At 43.8% G+C, this 24,492-nt stretch overlaps 2 long non-coding RNA genes across 2 annotated transcripts; one reads left to right on the top strand and one right to left on the bottom strand.

The window, feature by feature from the left end:
• Nucleotides 1-486: 486 nt before the first annotated feature.
• Nucleotides 487-24,321, top strand: LOC123608000. The gene is made up of 3 exons (XR_006717030.1): nucleotides 487-1,595; nucleotides 8,336-8,470; nucleotides 23,361-24,321. It is a non-coding gene; the product is annotated as an uncharacterized LOC123608000 (long non-coding RNA).
• Nucleotides 3,571-5,653, bottom strand: LOC123607999. The gene is made up of 3 exons (XR_006717029.1): nucleotides 5,411-5,653; nucleotides 5,157-5,294; nucleotides 3,571-3,804 (listed from the first exon to the last, which is right to left on the bottom strand). It is a non-coding gene; the product is annotated as an uncharacterized LOC123607999 (long non-coding RNA).
• Nucleotides 24,322-24,492: the final 171 nt, after the last annotated feature.

Genomic DNA, 24,492 nt, shown 5'->3' with positions numbered 1-24,492 from the left:
GGCTACAGGTTGTCGTCTCATACGTGGCATCCAGGTACGTCAACGTTGGACGCTGCCACTGGGCACACAGGTTGAGGGACTGGGGTCTCTGCGGGGTTCCCATCCATATCTCTGCTCATGGGAGGAACTCTCTCCATTCCCTTTGCCATCCTCCTCTCCATTTCAGCGAGGCAGAGGAGGGTTTGGACCTGTGGGTGTGATTTAGGACCCACATCTGCAGGGCTGTTGTCATTTTCCAAGTTCCTGCTCACATAATGGGCAATTTCTGCCAGCAAGTTAAATATTTAGAAATCAGGGACATACTCTATTGCCAAAGAAGCATGGTTTTAACGAAGGTCCTATGTGGGGTCTCATGGGTTGGACAAAGCCCTGGGCAGAGTTGACGCATCCGTGTTATTTACAGTGTGGAGAGACTTCGGTGCAGAGAACCCCGCCGCCCACCCCGGCCCCCGCTCCCCCCAGAGGGTGACAGGCTCTGCGCTGAAAACCAACTTTGTCAGGAGCTCAGATAACAGCTTTCTCACTCAGGGTACCTAGACTCCTTCAATTCCTCCTTTATACGACAGTAAATCGCCGTCTTGCTCGCTCTTATTTCTAAAAGTGGGTCAGTCTTCAGTGCTTGCCTTTCAGTTTCTGGGAAATGTCTACTGTCTTCTATCCTCTTGTTTAGCAGCTCAGGCCAAAGAGAATGAAAGAGACAGAGCCTCGCCACTTAGGTCATCAAAAGAGTAAGCTGGGATTTTTGTCCTTTGCTCCTTCAGGCTTTGAAACGGATTTGTATGGGACCAGGTTTGTACCAGAAAGGCGTCGGCATAGCTTGTTATTTAGCTTATCGGTCGCCGGTTCTAATAGGCCATAAACGCAGATCCATACGAATCTTCCCCATATTCCTTTAAAAACCCCAAGCCCGTGATGATGGCCGGTCTGGACCCCTCTCTGAGGATCCCGGGGGAGCTTCACTGGCGATGAATGCGGGAACCCCGGAACAGAACAAATCGGTCTCATAAGCAACAAGTGACAGCCTTTCTGAATACAGCTGCTTTCTTCATTAGAAAACTAAAAATAGCCCCAATCATTGCAGGCTGGTTTCACTTTAAGCCTTCTGCCACATCCACTTGCCTGCTTCATTCAGGGCTTCTGCGTGGCTATGACACCGTGATACTATTTCAGACGAAAAGTGCATTGAAGAAACGTTTCCTTTCCCTCCCCCACGTTCACTCCAGATGTCCTCGACTGTCCACGCTGTTTCATATTAGGGGAACTCACGGGAATCTTCCGGCATCCCTGCCACCCCCATCTGCCTCACCCGTTTTTGGAAAAATAAACACCATCCACACCGAGAGCAAGAAATTACCGTTATTAGGATTTTTTTTTTCTTCTTCCGTGAAATGTTCATTACATGCGTGATGTTCTATGGATAGCTCATGGAATCTTGACTACAACTACCCTTTCCAGCTCAGATTCAGTTTGTGGAGACATTTTTTTTTTTTTTTCCTTCTGGAGCTGGCTGACTGCGACCACTGGCAAAGTCAGTTTCCTTTGCAGCTTTAAAAAGTGATCCGGAAACACAATGGGGAGGCAGCCTATGTGAGCAGGTCAGTCTGGGGGAAGCTGGGAGAACAGACACTTAGCCCCTGCCCTTCTCTTTCTTGCCTCCCAGAGGAAATTGGATTTGCATTGTGCCTGAAGGTGGTGCCATGATTATGGTAAGGTGGGTTCCTCGCGTGGCTTGGAGCAGCCTGGCTGTTATGTTCCCCCCTCTCTGCACTCAAGGTATTGAGAGAATGGAGCATAAAATGCAAAAAAATTAGGGGAAGAACAAAAGACATCAGCCCGCTGCTTAATAGTACCCATTTACAAAAGGCACACTGAACAAAACAGACACAGGGACCCATGACGGGAATCCTTTAGACTCGAAATACGGAAAACAAGCCTCAAGCTTCAATTGGACCACACTGTATGCACACTTGATATATATACAAAAGTAGGGTTTTAATGGCTTTAATAGAACTGAAAATCCTAAAGATGAGAGTTAATGTTGCTATGGAAACTTTTACATGTCTTGACTGCAGAACTCCTAGTTTAAATTTGCAAACTTAGTATCACATTAGCTTTTTTCACATTGGATTTCTGGTTGGTCTTTTAAGAAGATAAAAGGAGAAAAACTACATGTCATACTAATACTTCTTGTTATACTCACAGCCAGAGGAGAGGTGGCTTATGATCATTTGACACATTTTTTTTTTCTTTTTTGTCTGCACAGGAAACATCCTCAAAAGAGCTTACATAAGGGCTATGTGGGGTGAAGATTTTATAGTGAGGCATGACGAATTCAGTTCCAAATTTTTCAAAATTCGAATGAGTTCCTTTTTTCGTAGAATTAAGGGTTCAAAGGATGGACCGACATAAATCAGGGGGTTCATAGTTTAAAAATCCCCAGAGTTACAGAGCTCAAAGTCCTACAAAGAGCAGAGGAAGTTCTGGAACACGACGCTCAAAGGCATGGTGATGCCTGAAGCCGGTGTTCATTCTCAGCCACCACGCACGGCACTCAGAAGTTGGACCCCACGTAAGAGCAACGTGGAAAGAGTGCCCGTTGAAGAATTGTGGAGTGATGACTCAGAAAGCTTGAGTATCCCTTGCCTGCCCTCTCTCCATCATCTCTTCCCTCACTGTCAGCCCCCTCACCTCAGCCATGGGGGCTCGTCCGTAGGTTTGGCCAACTGGAAGGCTCGTAAGCTTTAGAGTCAGGTAGAACTGTATATAAAGGTGGTCCCACCGTGGGGCAGATCATTTAACAACTCTGAGCTTCGGTGTCCTCACCAAATGGAAGTGATAAATGCTCACACCACATGGATGCCAGAAATGATTGGGGTAGTATTTGCAAAATACTCAGTACTTTCCCTGGAGCACAGCAAGTCCTCAATGAATTCGCTTTCCTCCCGTTGAAATGTGCCCATCCTTGGCACCTTCGCGGCCGTGAAGGGGCGAGCTCGATCCAGGTTGCATCCACTGAGGTCGTGTGGAGTGGACACAAATTCCCTCCTCTTGTCTCATCCCACTAGTACGTATGTGGATTGCTTTTACCTAAGTGGCACAGATAATCTGTTTATGAAATGCATTCGCTTGTGCTGTGATGGCCTTGTCTTGTTCCCTACTGTATACTCAGGGTCTAGCATAATAAATACTTGTCAGAGGCAAGGGCGAGATGTGGGGCATGGGGCACATACAATTAGGCGGAGGCTCTATTTTAAAAAGTTAAAAATATATAAATGTAGAATCAGGTTCAGGGCTTAGGAAGGGGCTCGTGCAAGTGTGGCACCTAAAGCTAAAGCTTAGAAGGCTTCACGGAAAATTTACCTTTGTCCAAAGAGGTGAACGTGGTCCTGAGCACTCATGAATGAGCGCCTGCCTTTTTGTGACCTTATACTGTGCCGTTGCCTTGCTTTGGTCCTATGACAATTTAGTTTAGGTCTGTTACTTGAGGGGCAGGCTAATGATGGAAAGTCATTATACCCACAAGGTACGTATGTTGAGGTGGTGTGGATGAACAGACATGAGGCCAGAGTCTCATAAAAAAATTTAGAATCTGGCTTTTATCAATAACCTATGTATTCGTCTGCTTGGGTTACCATAACAAAATACCACAGACTGGTTGGCTCAAACAACAGAAAAGTATTTCTCATAGTTCTGAAGGCTGAGAAGTCCAAGATCAAGGCACTGGCTAACTTGGTTTCTGGTGAGAGCCCTCTTCCTGGCGTTTAGATGGTCCCCTTTTCACTGTGTCTTCATATGTCTTTTCTTCTGTGAATTCTCAGAGAGAGAGAGAGAGAGAGAAGAAAGAGAGAGGAAGAGAGAGAGAGAGATAGAATTCTTTTTTTTCTAGAAGGCCATCAGACCTACTGGGGTAGAGCTCCACCCATATGATCTCATTTAACTTTAATTACCTCCTAAAAATGTTACTCCCAAATACAATCCTATTGGGGGTTAGGGCTTCACTTAGGAATTTGGTAGGGTACACAAGTTAGCCCATGGCACTTGTGAGGCCTGCTTCTGGCTTCACCTTAGCTCTCATTTGAGAACTCACCTCTTTGGGCTCTAATATACTCATCAGATATGGGGATAATATCAGAGCAAGGTGGGGGAGAATAATTATCTCTAGGAGATAGAACCAAAATGGCACCTTGCCTAGAACAACAATCCCAACGGGCATGTTGAGACCGTGTAAGATTTTGAAAGGAGCTACCAGGCTGGTCACAGAGATACGATTTCCTTGGTTCGTGATGAAACTTTGGTTCTTTCCCTTCCTGCTCATTGTCTCTTTTTTCTTCCTTCCTTCCTTCCTTCCTTCCTTCCTTCCTTCCTTCCTTCCTGTTTTCCTTTTCTTCCCTTCTCCTTCCATTTTCAATATTATAGTCAGACACGGTGGTCCTTGGCACTTTTAGCGATGGTTATCTGCTTTTGATTTCCCCAAAATGAAAGAGTTGACTTACGACGAAGAGCAAGGAGCAGGAGAGCAGAGAGGGCAGAATAGATGGGGGAAGGAGGAGGTGCGAGGTCGGGTGATGTGAGTGCAAGACAAGACAAACAAGGGTGTCATGGCATGGGGGTGTGAGGCTGGAGGGGTGGGCGCCAGCAGAGAGCGAGAAATTTCCCAAGTGATAACTCTGGGTCTCAAGTTTCTCATTAGTTAAAAAAAAAAAAAAAAAAAAAGCTCGAGTAGAAAAAGTAGAAAATCCCCGAGGTGCCCTGGATCTCTAATATACCTTCCTACCTTCCCTTTCCGGGGGAGTGGCATTGATAAGCAAAACCCTTTGTGTACCTTATGCGAAAATCATTATGCAAATTCAAAGCATTGCTCAAATTAATTCTAATGAGGTTCAAGGGGAAAAACAAGTAACAACCAAAACTCTTTAATAAAGTGTTCTAAAAAGAAAAAAAGAATTATCGCCCACTTCTGCACTTCCTGCTTTTGGCAGGGACTAGAAGTGGAAATCTGAAGACACTGTGAGACAGTCTGTTCTCATGGTATTTCTAGCTGAGAACAGGAAGGAGGGGAAATCTCATATGAGTGAGAGAGCCTGTTTTTCAGTGATGAGCAGGCCAAAGAAGTTTCACTGGGCAATCAAGCTTGACAGCACCTCTGAGAGTTTTACCTTTATTTGGTCAACATCACACACTTTGTCCGCAGCCAGCCTCCCCGAGGCTCCGCCGTAGGTGCTGGAGACCCAGGCGGAAGCAATGCGGCCCCTGCCCTTCTGGAGTGTACAACCCGAGCTGGAAGGATGAGGCATCTGGAAATGAAAAATTATTACAGTGCTAAGCAGCGCGTGCCCCGTGCTGACTTGGCCATGCAGACACCGCCCGCTTCCCCAAATCCTTCATTAGCTTGCCTTGCTCTCTGCCTTACCAATGGGCTCTTCTGGCTCATCACCGGAGTGTTCTGCACCTTTAAGGCAAAACATGTTTCTCAATTCCTTAAGCTCTCTGGCCCGTCTCGAGTCACAACAGACTGTCCTGTGTGTGATCCCAGTGAGTCACTGAAGCTGAATCACGTTAACAATAAGCGTGTAATGATTAATGCATATTGATTGGCTGGGTGGGCTGGAACCAGAAAGGTCCCGTCTGGACTAGTTGCTTTGTCCCTAATTACCTGCCATGTACACCAGCGTCTAAACTTGCCACAGACATTCCAGGGAACGCCCTTGGTCCCTGTGACTCCAGTTGGATCTCATAAATCTCCTAATGGCATCTTTACAACCAGGGCCAGTCAAGGGCTCAGGTAGAGTGATGGGCACCCCCTCCCTCTCCCCACCCCTGCGGAGAACACAGAACCCCTGGTGGGAGAGCATCTCTCTCACTCACTGAGGGGGACTGTTCCTGGAAAAAGATGAAAAAGATGTGATTTCTCTTTGAAATAATGCACTGATGAGGATTATGTTGTGAACAAGGGACTAATCCTCAGTGTTTTATTGAAATGGCCCCCAATACCATGTTTAATCAACTATTTATGTAAACCTGGGTGATATGCCTTTCCAGTGAATAGGAAAATGCTTACAAAAGTGTATGTAAATTAGACAGATACCGGGGGAGCCTATCGCACTGTGTTTGCTATGACGTTTTAACCTAAGTGGCTGCTTCGTGCCCCGGAAAGGAGGATGCCTCCATGTTCCATGGTGGCATGGACTTCAGGATTTCTCCTGGTTAATTGTGTCTGCATCTCTGAGAAAACCTATGATCGTTTTATGCGTTTTTATTTATTTCCTCTTGGGACCATGAAAATGAATGAGACGCAAACTCAGCCATCGGAAGACCGAACAATCTAGCGAGTAAGGTGAACAGACATCCCAACAACACAAAGTGGGCAAAGAGGGCATTGGGTGGGGCACTTCGCAGAATGGGAGTCAAGTGTAGAATGCGATCATCTTCAACGTCCAGACTGAAATACTGGAATCAGAGAATCTTTTTTTATTTATTAAAAAAATTTTTTTTAATGTTTATTTATTTTTGAGAGAGAGAGAGAGGGAGAGAGAGAGGGAGGGAAGGCAGAGAGAGACAGAGACACAGAATCTGAACTGGCTCCAAGTTCCAAGCTGTCTGTACCGATCGCGACGTGGGGCTCGAACCCACAGAGCACGAGGTCGTGACCTGAGCTGAAGTTGGACACTTAATCGACTGAGCCACCCAGGCGCCCCAGGGAATCCTTTTTTAAAATATATTTTTTTGGGGCGCCTGGGTGGCTCAGTCGGTTAAGCGTCTGACTTCGGCTCAGGTCATGATCTCACGGTCTGTGAGTTCGAGCCCCTCGTCGGGCTCTGTGCTGACGGCTCAGAGCCTGGAGCCTGTTTCGGATTCTGTGTCTCCCTCTCTCTCTGCCCCTCCCCTGTTCACGCTCTGTCTCTCTCTGTCTCAAAAATAAATAAACGTTTAAAAAAAAATTTAAAATATATTTTTTTGATCACAAGTTCATTGTAGGCAATCTATAAACTAGAGAAAGGCCCAAATATGGAAGTAAAAATTCCTCTGACATTGCCCAGCGATAACCACTGTCAAATGTTGCTATAGGTCATTCTACTCAGTTTTCTATGCATACCTAGGAATGTGAAAACGACAGTAGGATCACATTGTAGACTGTTTTACAAACTGTTCATGTAACAACATGCTGTGGCGTATACCACGGTTATTTTCCCCTCACAATTTCATGTCCTCCTACTCCAAGATTTTTAACGGTTTTATAATCTGTCACCCTATGAATGCACAGCATTTGATGTATCCACGCGCCTAGAGTAGGACATTAACATTGTTTTCAGCGTTTCACTAATATAAGCAATGCTGTGATGAGCATCTTTGTGTATCTGTGCATCTTACTGATTTTTTCCTCAGAATACATTCCCTAAATATAGAATTGCCAGATTATAGGTATGAAAATCCAAGCCCATGGCCAATACTACGATTGCAAAAGGCAGGCTGAGAAATGGACCCATGTATTTCAGCAACGCTTGTGGCTTTGCTTTATGATTTCCTTTATATTGTGTAAACATTGATCCGAGAGATAAAAATGGTCATTCTGGGTCTACCAGCAGAAAGCTCTCCTAGATTTTTGGCTGCCATTTTATCCACACTAGCAACTTGACTCTGAATTCGCCTGACACAACTTGCTTTATTTACCTGCCTTTGGGGCGCCTGGGTGGCGCAGTCGGTTAAGCGTCCGACTTCAGCCAGGTCACGATCTCGCGGGTCCGTGAGTTCGAGCCCCGCATCAGGCTCTGGGCTGATGGCTCAGAGCCTGGAGCCTGTTTCCGATTCTGTGTCTCCTTCTCTCTCTGCCCCTCCCCCATTCATGCTCTGTCTCTCTCTGTCCCAAAAATAAATAAACGTTGAAAAAAAAAATTTTATTTACCTGCCTTTAACAGGCACGAACAGACCCTTACCTACAATTTGCTGTCTTCCGATTCCTTCTTGCATTATTACTTCCCAGGGTCAAAAATCACAGTTCTTTCTGATATGCAACCACACTCAAGAAGAAACAGTTGAGTTTGATAATACAGCCACAGTATCCAAAACAAAAGTTTTAGCTCAGCTATACGCATGATGCATTAATTTTTAAAAGCTGTTACAACCCCCCCTGTAGAGCACTTCATGTTAGTGGTCGTCTTTAGGGTGAAAACATCACATTTGACTATAGGCTAAGGACACCGATATTTTCACAAACATACTGGGAGATACGCATCTGAAATGAGGTGGCCGAAGGCCCCTTACTCATATCGTTTTAGAGGTTGGCTTTCAGAATTGTCAGTTGAGGAGAACGGTGAGTAATTCTCTGTTTCCACCTCAGGGTTTCAGCACCCTCGCTGGTTCTGTTCAGTCCCTGGTTTCGCTGCTTCAACATATTGTTTGTCAGTGCCTGTTCCGTACCTGGAACGTGACCCAGTCGGTGTCCTCATAAGCTCGCAGTCTCGTGCAGGAATGGGTAAGTAAAAAAAGCTTTGATAACACAGTATCCTAATTCTTAGGACTATAGGAGAGGCCTGGAGACTGGGGTTGATGTGAAGTACAAGATGGCGGCTGAGGGGTTCTGTAGGGCCAGCCAGAGCCAGGAGACGAGGGAGCACACGCTGTGTGGTGCAGCCTTGCCCCGTGCTTGGGGGAGCCCGGGGCCAGAGCATCTCCAGAGCACAGATGGAAGCCACTTTCCATCTGTGGCAGTATATAAAAGGTGTAAATCAGGTTAATACGCTCTTAACTAAAATATAGCTTCAGATGGACAAAGCCGAAAAGACACGTGTAAAGCTATGGTTTCATATGGTAGAGAGTTGGAAGCCTCTAAAGCAGTTGGATTCAATTATCGTCGTTCATCTAAGGATGTTCTGCTGATGGGCTGGCAACGTTTGGGTGAGTACGAGAGGGTATATATGATCTTGGGCACAACAGTGATTATGTCCGGTGTGGGACTGGGGGCGTGAAGAGGGACCTTGTACTTCTTCATTTAGGCAACTTTTAAGAGACATGATGAGACTACAGGTGATTTTCTTTTCTTTTTCTCTGCTTTTCTCTATTTTCCACATTTCTAAAATAATCATATGTTGCTTATATAATTGGGGAAAAAAACTAAAAGGAAAGAAAAGGCAAGACTAGAAAACCATTCTAGGATGGGAAAGTGTCTCATTGCGTTGAAGTTCCAGAAAAAGTAGTGCTTCAGCTCTCAGGCCTGTGCGATTTAAACCATTTACTGCAGTGAATGCTGGGAACGCCAGGCATTTTTCAAGAGGTCATGGTGGAATTGGAGAGATGCCCAACTCTCTCATATCAAAAAATGGCAGAGAATCTGTATTTTTAAAGAACATGTACAGCCGTAGAACTTATTGCCTGACCTTTCTAGGCGTAGTATTTTTACAAATAATCTGTTTATTCTTCAATGACTTCAGACACTACTGAGTATGGATTATTTTTATAATGAGATATTGCATTTACTCGGCGACCTCAACTTTTCAAAGTGCTTCATATCAATCCTCACATTTTGGCCTTCTAATAACCCCAGGAGGCCGGAAAATGTTATCTCCCTTTTCCAGGAAAGAAAATGAGGCTCAAAGAACTGAGATTGAGTGCACATGTCACAACAGTTCCTGACGGGACAAGGACAGAGTATAGTTCTCTTTAATCTGAGTCCCATTCTTATGCCACTGCTATTAATAAACTTACATGTTGGGTTTTTAAATATATACATATTTTTCAGAAATTTTTGTAAATATTCCCACTGTTGTTTGTTTCTTCTTTTACTTTTTTTTATCTTATTTATTTTGAGAGAGACAGAGAGAGAGAGAGAGAGAACACACACAAGTGGGGGAGGGGCAGAGAAAAGGAGAGAGAGAGAGAGAGAGAGAGAGAGAGAGAGAATCCCCAGCATGCTCCACGCTGCCAGCACAGAGCCAGACGCAGGGCTTGAACTCACAGAACAGTGAGATTACGACTTGAGCCGAAACCAACAGTCCCACACGTAACTGCCTGAGCCACCCAGGTATACCTGTTTGTTTCTTTTAAAATAGCAGTTATCTTTAAAAGGCAGCTAACATTTCTCTATGAGCTACTAAAGAATACTCAGCACCCTTTTAAGACACGCCTGACTCCCTGTAAGTAATTCCATAAATAAGGATCTTTATAGAAACTGCTAATTAGCGCTAAGTACCTTTAGAGATGCCTTTGGGCTACTGTCCAGAGATGCACTGTGTGTGTGTGTGTGTGTGTGTGTGTGTGTGTGTGTCGGGCGGTGGGGGTGGGGTGCGGTGGTTATAATACTTTCCCCTCAGGGACTCAGCTGATTTTCTGTGATGATGAGAGACCAGAAGATTATTTTACTCAGTGCTTAAAATACACATAAGTATTACGTTAATATTATTACAGGATAAACAGTATCCCATTTACTGAATCTATTTCTTCAACTGGGATCACTTTGAAATGGCCAGCATTTACCCATTTCTGTGGGAAATAATGTTCCCCTGCGTTTTTGAAAGTCACTAAGAGAGTAGATCTTTAAAGTCCTCATTACAAGAAAAAGATTTTTTTTTTTTTTTGGTAACTATGTATGGTGATAAATGTCAGCTGGACTTATTGTGGTAATTATTTGGTAATATAATATTGATTCATTACATCTGCAATATAATATCAAATACAAATATCAAATCATTATATTGTACTAATATTATGTTCTATGTCAGTTGTACCTCAATAAAAACAAAACAACGCTTAGGTGCTTTTTCCAAGTTAATAAATCTATGGTGCTATATAAAAAAAGTTAATTTGATGTTTGTAATATACATTTTTATGAATTAGTATTTTATTAATTTCAGAATATTGTGGTTCAAGATGTTTATAACTTAACCAATGGCTTATTTGTCATGGTTTTAGTGAGATGTATGTAAAGTAAAAGTCCAAAGGACTCACTCCCAAACCACACCCCACCACACAAACCAACAGCCATAATTGACTGAGGCTGTTGGTCATGGCAAGTTAGAAAAAAAAAAAAATTCACCAGACCGAAAATTACAAAACCAAACCAAAAGTCTCATGCAAATTTATTTTAATTTTATTTCAAAATCTTCAAGTAAATCTGGAACTTCAGGTAAAAGGCTATCACTCAGTCAAAACACAGCAAGACCAACAAACAAAACTAAGCCCTCTATTTCCAGAATATGGAGATACATAATGAAGTCCCCCTGTAATGGAACCAGAGTTTTGCTAGGAAGAGACCTGTGTTTGATCCCAACAACAGATCCATCACGGAACTATTTTCTAGCCAACAAAACAGAGCAATTTAGAGAACCAAGGATGTAATTTCGGTCTTGTAAAGAAGTCTCGGAAGTCTTTAATAGTTCCATAGACAACCCTGGTTTTAAGGTTCAAAGACCCTTTGGTCACGCAGAATCCTGGGTCAGCAAAAGCCGGTGCTCACTGGAATAGCTGCTTCAGGAGATGGTGACGCGTGTTTCAGAGAGGAATGTAGAACCCAGCTCCCCACAGCAAATCACTGCTCGAGTGCCTCTCAGACTTTGGAGCTCACCTTACTGTCTGCTACCTCTCTCAACTACGGACTTAAGATTGTTGGGTCAGAAGGAGGAGGAAAGCCACCAAGGAGGACAAATACTGTGTAATTGCACTCATATAAGGTAACTAAAATAGTCAAACCCAGGGGCGCCTGGGGTGGCTCAGTCAGTTGAGCGTCCGACTTCAGCTCAGGTCACGATCTCGGCATCCGTGAGTTCGAGCCCCGCGTCGGGCTCGCTGCTGTCAGCGTGGAGCCCCCCTCAGTTCCCCCACCTCCCTCTATCTTGCCCCATCCCCGCTCACGCTCTCTATCAAAGTGAAAGAGTGAAAACAATAAATAAATAAAAATAAAATGAGCTGGTCCAACCCGGAGAAGCAGAGAGCGAAGTGTGGATGCTGGGGGCGAAGTGGAGAAGGACACGGGAAGGTGGTAATCGGTGGGCGTAAAGCTTCAGTAATGCAAGGTGAATGAATTGTGGAGATTTGCCCTATGACTCTGTGCCTAGCAGTGTGAGCATCATACACTTAAAAATCTGTCAAGAGGGTAGGTCTCACGTTGAGTATTCTTATCACAGTAAAATAAAAATCTTTTTTAAAAAGGGACGTGAGAGCAGATCGAATAGGAAAAATGTCAGGAAGACCAGTAACTAAAAGGACGTAAAAAAGAACGTTCAAGGCAGGTATCAGGGCATTGCCTGAGAGTAATGACTCCATTCAGAGAGCTAAAGTCACTCAAGTCACTGGGGGGATCTACAAGGCGGGGCACTCACTCCTCCAGCAGGCAGACCTTTGCTCGCCTTTGCTACTACCCAGAGGCAGCCAAGTTTACAATCTAACCACACTCTTCCAGTCCTGTGTGGCTGTCTCACCATGGGGCATTGATCGGGCACTTGCCCGAAGAGTAAGATCATGGAGAAGATCTGGAGAAGCTTGTGATTTTATAACCCTACTAATGACCTTAACGCTATCTCTTTGACCTTTCCTGCCAACGTGGACACGCCCCTGGTGGAGATATTCTGGGGCATACATGGCTTTTCTGCTTGTCTGTCTGAAAGGGAATAGCATTTTAACTGTAACAGTATGATCATTGCTTCTGACAGATTGGAGTTTAAAAAAATCACTAAACATAAACACCAGACTTCTTTTCCCCGAGGGCAGAATTCAACAGTTACACAGGCAAATACATTTTATTCCTATACATTCATTTTATTCATATCCTTATCATAATTACGTTGACACATTAATATAATTAATCTGCCCTGTTGGAGAAATTAGCAGACGCCTCCCAGTCTTGGAAACGGAGGGCAGGCTTCTTCCATTGACTGATTTCGTGTCTGTTTCGACCAGTAGCAAAATAATTATAGTAAAAAGCTCCAGCAGACCTTAGCATTTGCAAGGCAGGGTCATAATTGAACTAAAACTGTTAAGAAATATGAGAAGATCAGCTTTCCACTGCCCTTAGCATTTGTGGAACACAGGGGAAATATTAGCGTATCTGTTATTTTAAGTGGGCGCCAGCAATTTAGAAAGCTAAAAGCAGCTATATCTAAGCCTTTTAAGTTTTCTTAGTCATTGACTCATGTTCTGTCCTCTCGGTTGATGGCAACCTGACTTTTAGCCAAGCAAACAATAAGCTAGGAGCATAAACAAGATTGGTCCCTCTCATTTTCACAGTTGAGGTGCATACTTAGCAAAATCTATGAATGTCTGCGGATTTATGTGCCCTACATCTATGAGCACCACATCACAGCTGTTTAAAAATCTAGTAACGTCAGGAGTTACTCTTCAAGAGCAGGCTGTAAACCTTTGCAGAGTTATTTTGGCATAACAGATACAGTTTGCAGGGAGATTTAAATACGATTATAGCTCATAACTGTCAACAAGTAACACAAAGCCTCCTTCCCTTGATCAGAAAATCTGAACTTCAGGTGTTGAAATGTAGTGGGGAACGGCACCCATCTGCCAGAACTGCCTGACAACCCAGAACACCCTCTGAGGATCAGCAGCCTTGCAAAATCTGTATGGAGGCCCAGCTCTCTTTGCTCCTGCGTTCTGGAATTTCCAGGAAGCTGGCTTCCCACACTTAACTGGGAAGTGAGGGTGGGATGTCTGGGGGGGGCCAGCGTGGAAGCTTAAAGCTGACACCTGTCAACCCGCAAAGCCGGTCAGAGATATCCCACCCCCCACCCCCCACCCCCCCCCCCCCCCGCCGGGGCAGAAGGCCCCAGCCCGGTGGCTTGGTGGGAGGGGTTTCATTCTCCTCCCATAGCGCCCCAATGAATTAATGAGCATTAGGATGACTCCCACAGCCCTCACCAGATTGTGTCTCATTGGCCCCACCCACAAAGGCACGTTGCGGCTCATGGTAGAAACTGACTTGTGTGAAGTTATTGGCAGATGTCCCAAACCTTGACCTCCACCTAGAATTTCCTAATGCCATAAGGTAATAGAATAAGCCAGTCCGAGCAGAATGGTATGTATGTGTATTAGGCTAAATCTAATTTTAAATTACTAATCCAGTTGAGCCACACAGCTCACATTACAGGGGAGGCAGGATTTAGCGTTGCATATGTAGAGACTCAAGAAAATTTGTTATGTAAATGAAATGTAAGTGCACAGCCCGCACACGGTGGTGAACTCAATGCTCACAGTCCCTCACAGAGCTCTAAGGCTAGTGAGGGAGAAGAGGCGATTCTACAGAATTCTTTGACCGCAAACAGCAAACGCAAACCTAAAAACCTTCCACAGTGCTGTAAGATCAGACCAGAGGTATACCCAACTCTGGTGTGCAGAACTGGGAAGACTGCCGGGAGAAAAGTCCTATCAGAAGGCTGTGTGGGTGTTAGCTGTTGGGGTGTCCGAGGGGAAGGAAGGATGTTGCGCTCAGGGAGCCCATGCTTGGAGGCAAGGCCCGGTTAGCGGTTAGTCACAAGGGCCTCCTGAAGTCTCACTGGGAGGTTTGGGGTTTAACGAAAGAACGGTGGGAGCCATTGAAGGTTTTAAGCAGCTGAGTGATCTGTTCAGATCTGGATTTTAGAAAAGTCATTCTCCGTGTGGAACTTACTGCATGCGGATGGTCCTATCGACGCTCTCTACTTAACATTTTGCAGACGATGAGGACTAGAGCTGGGTGCATTATCTTCTTATAGTACGGGAGTGTAATATTGGCATGATTCCGTAATGCACGTTGTTATGCTGTAAATGACCGTGGTGCATATAAAACCATAATAATTATAAATAACATGATTAAATTACTATTTAAGCATATATTTGATTCTTTGCATATAATTATTTATTACGTAATTATTTAAATACACATTCGCTGAATATATATTAGTTATTTAAGTATAAATGTTATTAGTTATGTAAAACAATAGTGATAATAATACAAATTATTATCCATAGTATAAATAACATTTATTAGGAGCTCTTAGAATGCCAGCGACTAAGCTTTTTATTAATTATCTAATGGAATTCCTTTGGAAAGTAATTTTCTCCAGCTTGATCGAGTGAGTGCGTGCGTGCTCTAAAACTTCGTGCTTAGCAACCGGGCCACTGGAGGCCAGACATGTCAGGCAACTAAGGCCGCCTAGTTTGTTGTACGTAGACACTGGATGCCAGTGTCGTTTCTTGCTGAAGGCGTGTGTGCCACATTTCAGCCCGGTGGTTTCAGGAACTTTAAATGAAGTCCTATTCGTGTCCCCGTTTTATGGAGGAGGGTGTGGAGGGTTAGATTTAAATCACTCTCGTAGGTCATCAGAGAAGCCAAGGGCAGGGGCAAAGTCGCAGCGCCGGCTGTTAAATTAGAGGAACGTCCCACCCAACCTAGCTCATCAGAGGGAACGAGAATTAAAAACGTGGACTTCGGGACATCGGAATGTCTTCATTTTAGTGAAGAGCCTTTTGGAAAAGGTGAACTAAACCTACAAAGAGGGTGACAAGATTCGCTTTGTATCGGGGATGGCAGGTGGTGAGCGGCTTTCCCACTACCGTTCGACCGGGAACGGAATCTGGCCAGTTCGGCCGGTGGCATATCTGACCTATGTAATAGTATAACAAGCATACGTGGAATTTTATCCCAGTGACACAACGGAAGTGGCTTCTTCCGCAGTATATTCTACCAGCCTTAATTACGTTTTACTAGTGCATGTTCCTATTTGGGAGATTGTGTATCACCTTCCTAACCACATGTGAGATGATTGCTTTAGCGGAAGATAACATTATGCTCTTGTTAATTGCCTGCTTATCTGGGCTGACATTTCTAAACCCACACAGAAAGCCCATAACTTTCTGCTGGAGAATATTTCAGTGCCGCTAAATGAGCATAGAACTGTTGACATACTAAATAAAAGGGTTGACTCACATGTTACCCTGGAACCAGCGTTGTATTCTTAGATGGTGTCACCTTACAGAGCTCCCGTTGTCCTTAAAAAGAATCTGCCTCCTCCTGGACTCCCATGAACTTCTCTCCATCCTGTCCGTCTGAAATCTGGAGGCATGCTAAATGGTAACAACAGAAAATGAGACGTTGTCATGTGGGAAAATGAAGCAAGATAGACTAAAGAAAGCAGAGAACTTCCTCGAGAATAATTGGATTGAACGTCTTATTCATAGAACAGACTCGAAGCGGAGGGGAAGACGAAATTGATTTTTGTGTGGCTTACTGGCTGTGCCCGCAGAAACCAAGCCCTCCTCCTGCCTCTGCGGCAGTTGGGCTACGGATCACCACGCCGTGCTGGTCCCTCAGCTTCTCCTCCTGTGACAGTCCTTTCTCCCCTCTTCAGCTCTGGTTGTAGCACAGGCCACAAATAAATTGCTAACATTTAAGTGCATCTGTTGCAAAGACAGAAGCACAGAGGACACTGGGGAAATTTCAAACCAAATTTCAGGACTGAGCTCATAAAAGCATGCACCATCTGTGGAATTTTGCTCATATGCATCCCTATAATGGAGGGGGGCAATGGAGAAGGGAAAACAGAGAAAGGATTGTAGTAACTGCATTGAAAATTAAAAGTCTCTCGGCTCAGGTCTGTTCCCAGGTGGCGCTGGGACCAGGCAGAATCTCTGTGCCTTTCCTCACGCTGAGCCCTCCGGCCTCTGGGGACTGAACTGCCTGGATAGGCAGGTTACCTCAAATTCATTGTGCCCCTGTGCGTCTACACACAGCCTCCTACCTACCCCTTTCCTGGTCCTGTGCAAATATTCAAGCCTTTCCATCTTTCTTCCTTCCTGCTGGTTTGCTTGAGGCTGGGACCGAGTCCCCCTCATTCTCTTTTATCGTCCCCTTGGCAAAACGGGAACAACAACAACAACGACAACAACAACAAACCCCAGATCATTTTCTGATAAGCACTTTACATTTCTATAGTGCAGGAAAAGGGAAGTTCCTTCAGAATCCCTTTATAGATGATCGCCCTCATTGTCTAACAAGCTTTTCATTGTTTGCGATTTCCATTTCCCTGAACAGTTCGGGGCACTTTGGAAAAAAATTTCTATTCAGCACTTTTCCACTCATAATTCACGAAAAGAGAGTCATGCAGTATAATAAAGATAATTAGCTCCGACTGAAAATTATAAGCTTGCCACCACAGAGCCCCTCCACCGCGCACAGTATCCATTTATCGTTTTGTGTACTCTCTGTCAACGCTAATCGCTATTTCTGTAATTACTAACCTGTTGGAAGAACAAAGGAAAATGCAATGCAGTACTTAAATAAATAACACTGTTCCTTCCAATACCATCTCAATAAAACTCTTTGAGAACAGAATCTGTCTTTCCAACCGCCCAGTAAAAAAAAAAAAAACAAAAAACAAAAAAAAAAAAAACCAAAAAAAAAACCAACAAAACAAAACAAAAAAAACAACCCCCCACCCCCAAACAAAACTGTTGCTGTGTGTCCACAAAAGTATGATCAGCTATTATAGGAATGATTTTCAGTGCGTATGTATGGAAGCGGGGCTTGAATTTCTTTCGCTGAGATTCTTGTAAAATAAAGATGGCTCGGAGGGATGATCTCATGCTTAATAAGGTTCAACATTCATGCAGCGCGGTTCCTCTTTATTAATTTGTTAACCTTGGCACGGTGTGGGAACGAGCACTGTGTAAATGACCATATGCTTCCCCTGTTAATGCGTCTTAATCCAGACAAGCAGACACTTGTCTTCTCCCTCGGAGAAGAGATGTTGCAGGTTACGCCAAACCGAAGTGGAGAAATACGGAGACAAATACAGTTCTCTTTTTAGAGGCACAGTGGGAAATTTTTAAAGCACAGGTTCTAATTTTCATTCATTTCATCCCCCGTTTACTTGCTTATCCCTCTTGATTCTGCCCATGATTTTTTTCCCCTTCTACACCTGCTGTGGACCCGAGTCTACCAGGAAATAGTGCACGCTCTTTTGGACCTTGCATGAACAAAGAGGGTTGTGGATTCTGGCTTTTCCATGAGAGTAGAAGCTACTGTCTCAACTCACCGGCCTCCCTCTGGAGAGAATTCTGGGACCTCAGAAATAGCAGGTGTGCACACACAGAAAGAAGTGCCTATGCCAGACTGGACATAGTTAGATGAATGTATTCTTCAACCCAAGTGGTGTTCCTCCCTTCATGTCTTATCGAGAGATTTAAATGAGCAATGTTGTGAAAGAGATCGCTGGGACATTGTCATTAATCCGTGAAGAATTAGAGAGAACAAGGAATGTTCAAAGACTGGGAAGCCGTTCTGATTTCCAGAAAGGGAATGAAAGTGAATTCTGGCCAAGATGCTAAAATAGGTTATTTACAGAAGAAGCTGTGATCACCAGGAACTAGCACTGATTCACCGAGAACAAATCATGGCAAAGACCATTGATTTCTCTCGTTGATAATGTATTAGGCTTGCAGATAAGGAAATAAGATAGACTTTTGGACTTTCATTCTTAGTCTGTATTTGGACCTTCACAAAATCACTCATCATAATCTTGTTGAGGAGTTGGCAGATTATTAGCTGAATATTGATATTAGCCATTATTATTCGTATTACAATCAAGCCAAGAAAACTGAACGTATTTAGAGAGAAGAAAACCAGGCAGTGCAGAATTAGGCAATATATCTACAAGAAACAATAGGGCAAAGCAGATTTTTTGTGGCAGAACAGGAAATGTCTTTATTTTTTTTAATTTTATTTTAAAGACAGAGAGAGAGGGAGAATGTGAGTGGGGAGAAGGGTAGAGGGAGAGAGAGGGAATCTTTGATCCCACGACCCTGGGATCATGACCTGAGCTGAAATCAAGAGTTGGACACTCAACCAACTGAGACACCCAGGCACCCTGGAAATGTCTTTAAATATATATATAATTATTATGCAGAACAGTGTTGAGACTTCTGTATGGCAGCATGGAGTAGCACTTGGGCCACATTGGGACTCACGTTCTAGTTCAATCAATGGAGCTATCCAAAGTTAGAACAGGTTGCCTCAGAAGGTTCAGTGAATACTCCATTATTGCACAAGCCATAAGGACCGCATGGATAATCAAGGAAAATGACCTTGGCAGTGGCTACTTTACAACAGATTAGAATCATACGGTCTTCATCCCCTTTACATATCACCGGCTCTTAACTCCCTTCTAGGCAAGCCAAAGCCTGAGGCTGTGTCCTTGTCAGAGTTTTAGGACGAGGGGTCGAGCATGCGTTGTACTGGTCTAGTCTAGGACTCCTGGGCGTGGTTCGAAAAGGAACTGGACACTACATTTCGGACGAAGGCCATCTTGGGGAGTTCCAAAGTACTCTGGAAAAGATCATGTTGAAAGGACAGGGGGAGGGCCTCATCAGAAGCAGAGTCTGTAACTGGGTTTGGGCGGCACACGGCTAGCGTGGAATGCAGGGACGGACAGAAGTCTACGGCAACGTGTGTGAACAGAGGCAGGAAACCTTGAGGGAGGTCTTCCTTAGACTTGTCTTGTCAATGGCAGACAGCTCTTCGGGACCCAGAGACAGTTGCAACATTATCACACGTCCTCCTCACGGCTATGTTTCTGGGTGGACGGGGAACACACTTGTGTTGTTCAGAATAAGAACCTCAGAATAATGTACAATTATTCTGCAGTAGGTGTGAGGACACAGATAGCAGACCAACAATTACAGAAAAATGTATCTTACCTCCGGGGCATCCTCTTGTGTTGAATTCGATAATTTCTGCTGCCATAGGTAACTGTAAATCCTTAGAGGTCTTTGGATCCCCCCTCCCCTCCGACCCCCGTAGGCCTACCTATCTGATACGGTTTTGAGTTGAGTTCGTCTTGCTGCCAGCTCTTTTCTTGGATTCTTTCTTAATATCATATTAGATGGACCTTCATTTGCCCCTGTTTATAATTACAGACTAAAGGAAATTGTCCTAGCTTCTGAGGAGTGGGACATTTACAGTTACTCATTTGCAATTAGACAGCATACAGCTATCAGTCTAAAAGTAAGCTGATGAGTTCTTTATTAGTCCGCAACCAGATCCCCAATGGAGGCTGGGCCTGGCTGTTTGGGAGTATTTTGGCTTACTAAATTGCCTGGGCACCACTGTAATTATTTTGGAAAGAAAACTCTCCCCCACATTTACATTTCTATCTTGAAAGGCAAACAATCTGCTGAATCATTTATTGCGGTTAATCAAATATTGCCACTAAGAAACCAGCACTTGTCCTCCTAAAAATGATTTTTTTTTCAAACCGGTAAAGGCAGAGCTACACAATAATAGATTAACAAAAAGATATGAATATGTAAAGAAGGCAAACTAATCACTCCGAGGCATAAATTATTTCAAAGAAAAACCAAATGACTGTGTGTGATAATGAGAAGAGCATTTTTGACTTTGCAGCCATTCTTTTTTTTTTTTTCTAATATTTATTTATTTTTGAGACAGAGAGAGACAGAGCATGAACAGGGAAGGGGCAGAGAGAGAGGGAGACCCAGAATCCGAAGCAGGGTCCAGGTCCTGAGCTGTCAGCACAGAGCCTGACGCGGGGCTCAAACTCACGAACCATGAGATCATGACCTGAGCTGAAATCAGATGCTTAACCGACTGAGCCACCCAGGCGCCCCTCTTTTTTTTTTTCTTAAGTGAATTTATTTATTTTGAGAGGGAGAGAATCCCAAGCAGGCTCCACACTGTCAGCACAGAGCCCGACGCGGGGCCCAAACTCACGAACCATGAGATGGTGACCTGAGCTGAAGTCGGACGCTAAGCCGACTGAGCCACCCAGGCACCCCTGACTTTGCAACCATTCTAAGTGGGGCATTGTGCTCCTTGGAACACGAGTCTTTGCTTCCCAAAGACTGTTGAGGCTTGCGTTGAATTAGGGAAACGAGGCAGGATTTTTTTGGCAAAGTTTTCTTCTCACCTTAGTTGAGCATTTCATGAGCTGTCAGAGGGGAAGGAGGCTCTAAATCTTAATTCCGGGGACCCCTGTTGTGCTTGTTTTATGGGGGCGTTAGGAAGTCTTGGAAGTCTGTTATTGTTTAATCTGTTTAGTATAGGTAATTATGTAAAGAGGAAGGCAATTCTGAAAACCTTGTGGGACAAAGACAATGGAAAGTTCAGTTTAAACAAGACTCTCAGGGGGCGCCTGGGTGGCGCAGTCGGTTAAGCGTCCGACTTCAGCCAGGTCACGATCTCGCAGTCCGGGAGTTCGAGCCCCGTGTCAGGCTCTGGGCTGATGGCTCAGAGCCTGGAGCCTGTTTCCGATTCTGTGTCTCCCTCTCTCTCTGCCCCTACCCCGTTCATGCTCTGTCTCTCTCTGTCCCAAAAATAAATAAACATTGAAAAAAAAAAAATTTAAACAAGACTCTCAGGAACAGAAAGTGGAACTTCCCTTTTAGCTTCTTCACTCTGCCTCTAAATGCCTTCTTCTTCCTTTTCCATTAATCCCGCGCAACAGACATGTTCTTTCTCAACTTCCAGTTTACTCAGATAGATATCTCATTGCCCCATATCGCACTAATTGATGGAACTATGGGATTATCTCGTTCTTTTATACGACGTAATGTGGGAGATATAAAAATTTTTTCGATACACTCCTCATCCAGTTAAGAAGCCTATACCTGTGTAAAGGGAGAGCCAAAGAGACGAGCAGATAATTCAGTGCCAGACAATGGTAAGTTCCCGGCACTTGGCGCAGACCATTAGAGCTGTATAAATTCAAAAAAAGAGAGCCTCTTTGGGCTCCGGCAGTCAGGCAAGGCTTCCTGAAGATGAGCACTGAGCTGAGCAATCCATGGTGGCTCAAGTTCACACTGAAGGCAAGTTCATGAAACTGTACCCAAGAGGCTTGCACAAGTGTTACTCAAATGTGGCCATTTAATTGCAAAATGACGCAGCCCAGCTGCTACATACTTAGTTATTTGTGGGCACTCAACACTCTTTGTTCTCTGTCTATGCCCCAGAGCACCTAAATGGACCCATTGGTATAGTATTGTGCTGTCACTGTAGTTGGATTCAGGATGGGAGGCCAGATCTAGGTGAGCCGAGGCAAGGGAGAAACAATCATGGAAGCTTGTTTCTCTGAAAAGAGTTGAGTTGCCAGGAGCACAACACAGTTAGAAATCAAAACAAAGGCAAGAGGATAGAACTCAACGAATAAACTGGAACCAGGTGGATCAAGGCACCAACAATCAGGGAGACATGAGGTGCTAGGCATATGGACTCCTCAAAACGAAGTTCGCCTTCCGCAGAACTGTCTCACGGACTTAACATTGGAATAAAACTATGGCAAGAATTAAATAGTCTCGATTCCGAAATAGGGAATGATTACTTAGAAGAGGAAGTAATTAGATGATGCTGGTGTAGTGAAGTATTTGGGGCAAAACATGGAGAACAACCTTCACGCTCGGTTGTGCTTTTGGGGTCTCATAGTTTACGGAGGTCAATTCCAAACAGCAGAGCAAGAAAATACATGTTATATTTAAAAATTGGTTGTGGGGGAAAGAAGTCATATTGGTTCTGAAATCTGCAAACTGGAGGTCTCAGAGTGCTGAGGTTTGATCTAATCAGCCCCCCTTATCCCCCGCTGAAATACCCAGTGCCTGCTGGAACTTTCTGGATAGGCTAACTACAGTATTCATTTCCTCAATGTAGGCAGACCTTATGATTTTCAATGAAAGTGCTCATGTAAGACCTTTAAAACCAAGACCTGCGTGTTCTTCATGAAAATGTAAGAGTCCGTGACATTTAGGGTAACAGAAGGAGTTGCTCTGATATTCTTCGCGAAATTTACAAGATTTGGCTAAAACCCCAAGCGTCTGTCCTATCACAGTGGCGTATTAGTCACTCTTTGAGAGATTTAACGCGCTGTATTCTGCAATGTGAGTATGGTCAATGCTGTGAACTATAGGACTGGTGGGCAGATCCATTGCCCAGATTCAAGCTCAAGCCACTTAAAAACATTTTTTTTTTTCCCACTGCTGGCTCTACAGAGTTAACATTTAGTTTAATTGAGCTGAGACCTAAGCATTCAAATCTTTTGTAAGAGGAAGAGCCGAATAACAGAAGGGAATCATAGAGTGTTCCTTACGGTTAGAACAGTCTTCTAAAGATGGCCTCGCGTGGCATTCTCAACACGTTTTCTCGCTGGTTCTGAAGCTGGCACACGTATTATCAGAAGAAAGGTTCTGAGACCGAATGATTTGTGGGACGTTAAGTAAGCAAAGCCAAAAGGGTTTCTTTGCTGTAGGACTTCTTAGAACCTTTTATATACTAATACAGGTTATGAATCAAGAGGGTCACAGGCACATGTCCCTGACACATTTTTTTTTTTCCAGTTTATGGACATAGAGTTCTGAGAGAGGCTGATTTGTTTTCTTTTCAGAAAAGCCAGCAAGCCCCAGAGCGGTCCAGGGCTTTGCCTAAAGTTCTCAAACCCTCCTACATGCAAATAGCTCTAGAATGATTCACTCGAATGATAGACCACCATGGAGGTGTCACACATATTGGAAAACAGAAGGACAAAGACGGTGACCATTTCTGAAAAAATTAATGGCTACGGATTTGAAGTTTTGACACACATCTGGAAAGAGGCCAGAGACAGAGGAAGTATGCTGGCCAGACTGGATCAGTGCATATGATCTGTCGGCTGACGCAGAGCCCTGGCCGAAGCAGCTCCCGCACCACACAAGCTCACCTTCGGCCATCTTCGTATTGACCATGACTTGCGTGGATATTTTGGCCCCAACGAGAAGACTGGATGGATATCAGGAAGGAGTCGTGGACCTTCACTGAAAAGAGAGCGTTATTCTCTAATAATGAACATTTGTGGTGGCTTGTAAATCTTCTGGGAGATAGATAACACGGTGTCTATTAGTAACACGCTTTTGTTTGTTTTAAATTTTGCGCTGGAATATATTTCCAAGCATGTCTGGAAGAATACTATTAGAGAGGGACTTTACTTTTCATTAATAATTTTAGGAGAAAAAGTTTATAGTAGGATTTGTGACCCACAGATCCCAAAGTGTTGCATAAATAACACAGGAAACTGCAAAATGATCTTATGTAAAGTCACTCCACAAGATGCATGTTTAATTAGCACCTACTAATAAAACAGATGCATGTGAAATTATTTAGGGTGACATGTGCTATTCTGAACAATACGATATCAGCGCAGGATGCCAAGGGCAAGCAACATAACCTGTTTTTAATTGAGCATTTTATCACCAAACAGAATAAGAGACAGCTTGTGTTTTATATATTTCTGTAGTACATCATTATCCAACAATAAATGCAAAAATAAATTACAAAAAAAAAAAAAAAAAAACAACCCAAACTTCAAGCAGGAAAAAATTTAAAGGCACAGGTTTTTGTTTGTTTGGTTTTTTTTTTTTTTTTTTTTTTTGGATTTAGCCGTTCAAGGATTTTACATGAAAACTAAGAAGTGACTCAAGAGCATGCTAGTTATTTTAAAAGCAAAACGTTAGTGCTTTCCTTTCAACTTGACCACATTATTT

The sequence above is a fragment of the Leopardus geoffroyi genome, chromosome B2 (genome assembly GCF_018350155.1).
Source record: "Leopardus geoffroyi isolate Oge1 chromosome B2, O.geoffroyi_Oge1_pat1.0, whole genome shotgun sequence".
Lineage (NCBI taxonomy): Eukaryota > Metazoa > Chordata > Mammalia > Carnivora > Felidae > Leopardus > Leopardus geoffroyi.
This window is presented reverse-complemented; position numbering and strand designations above follow the sequence as displayed.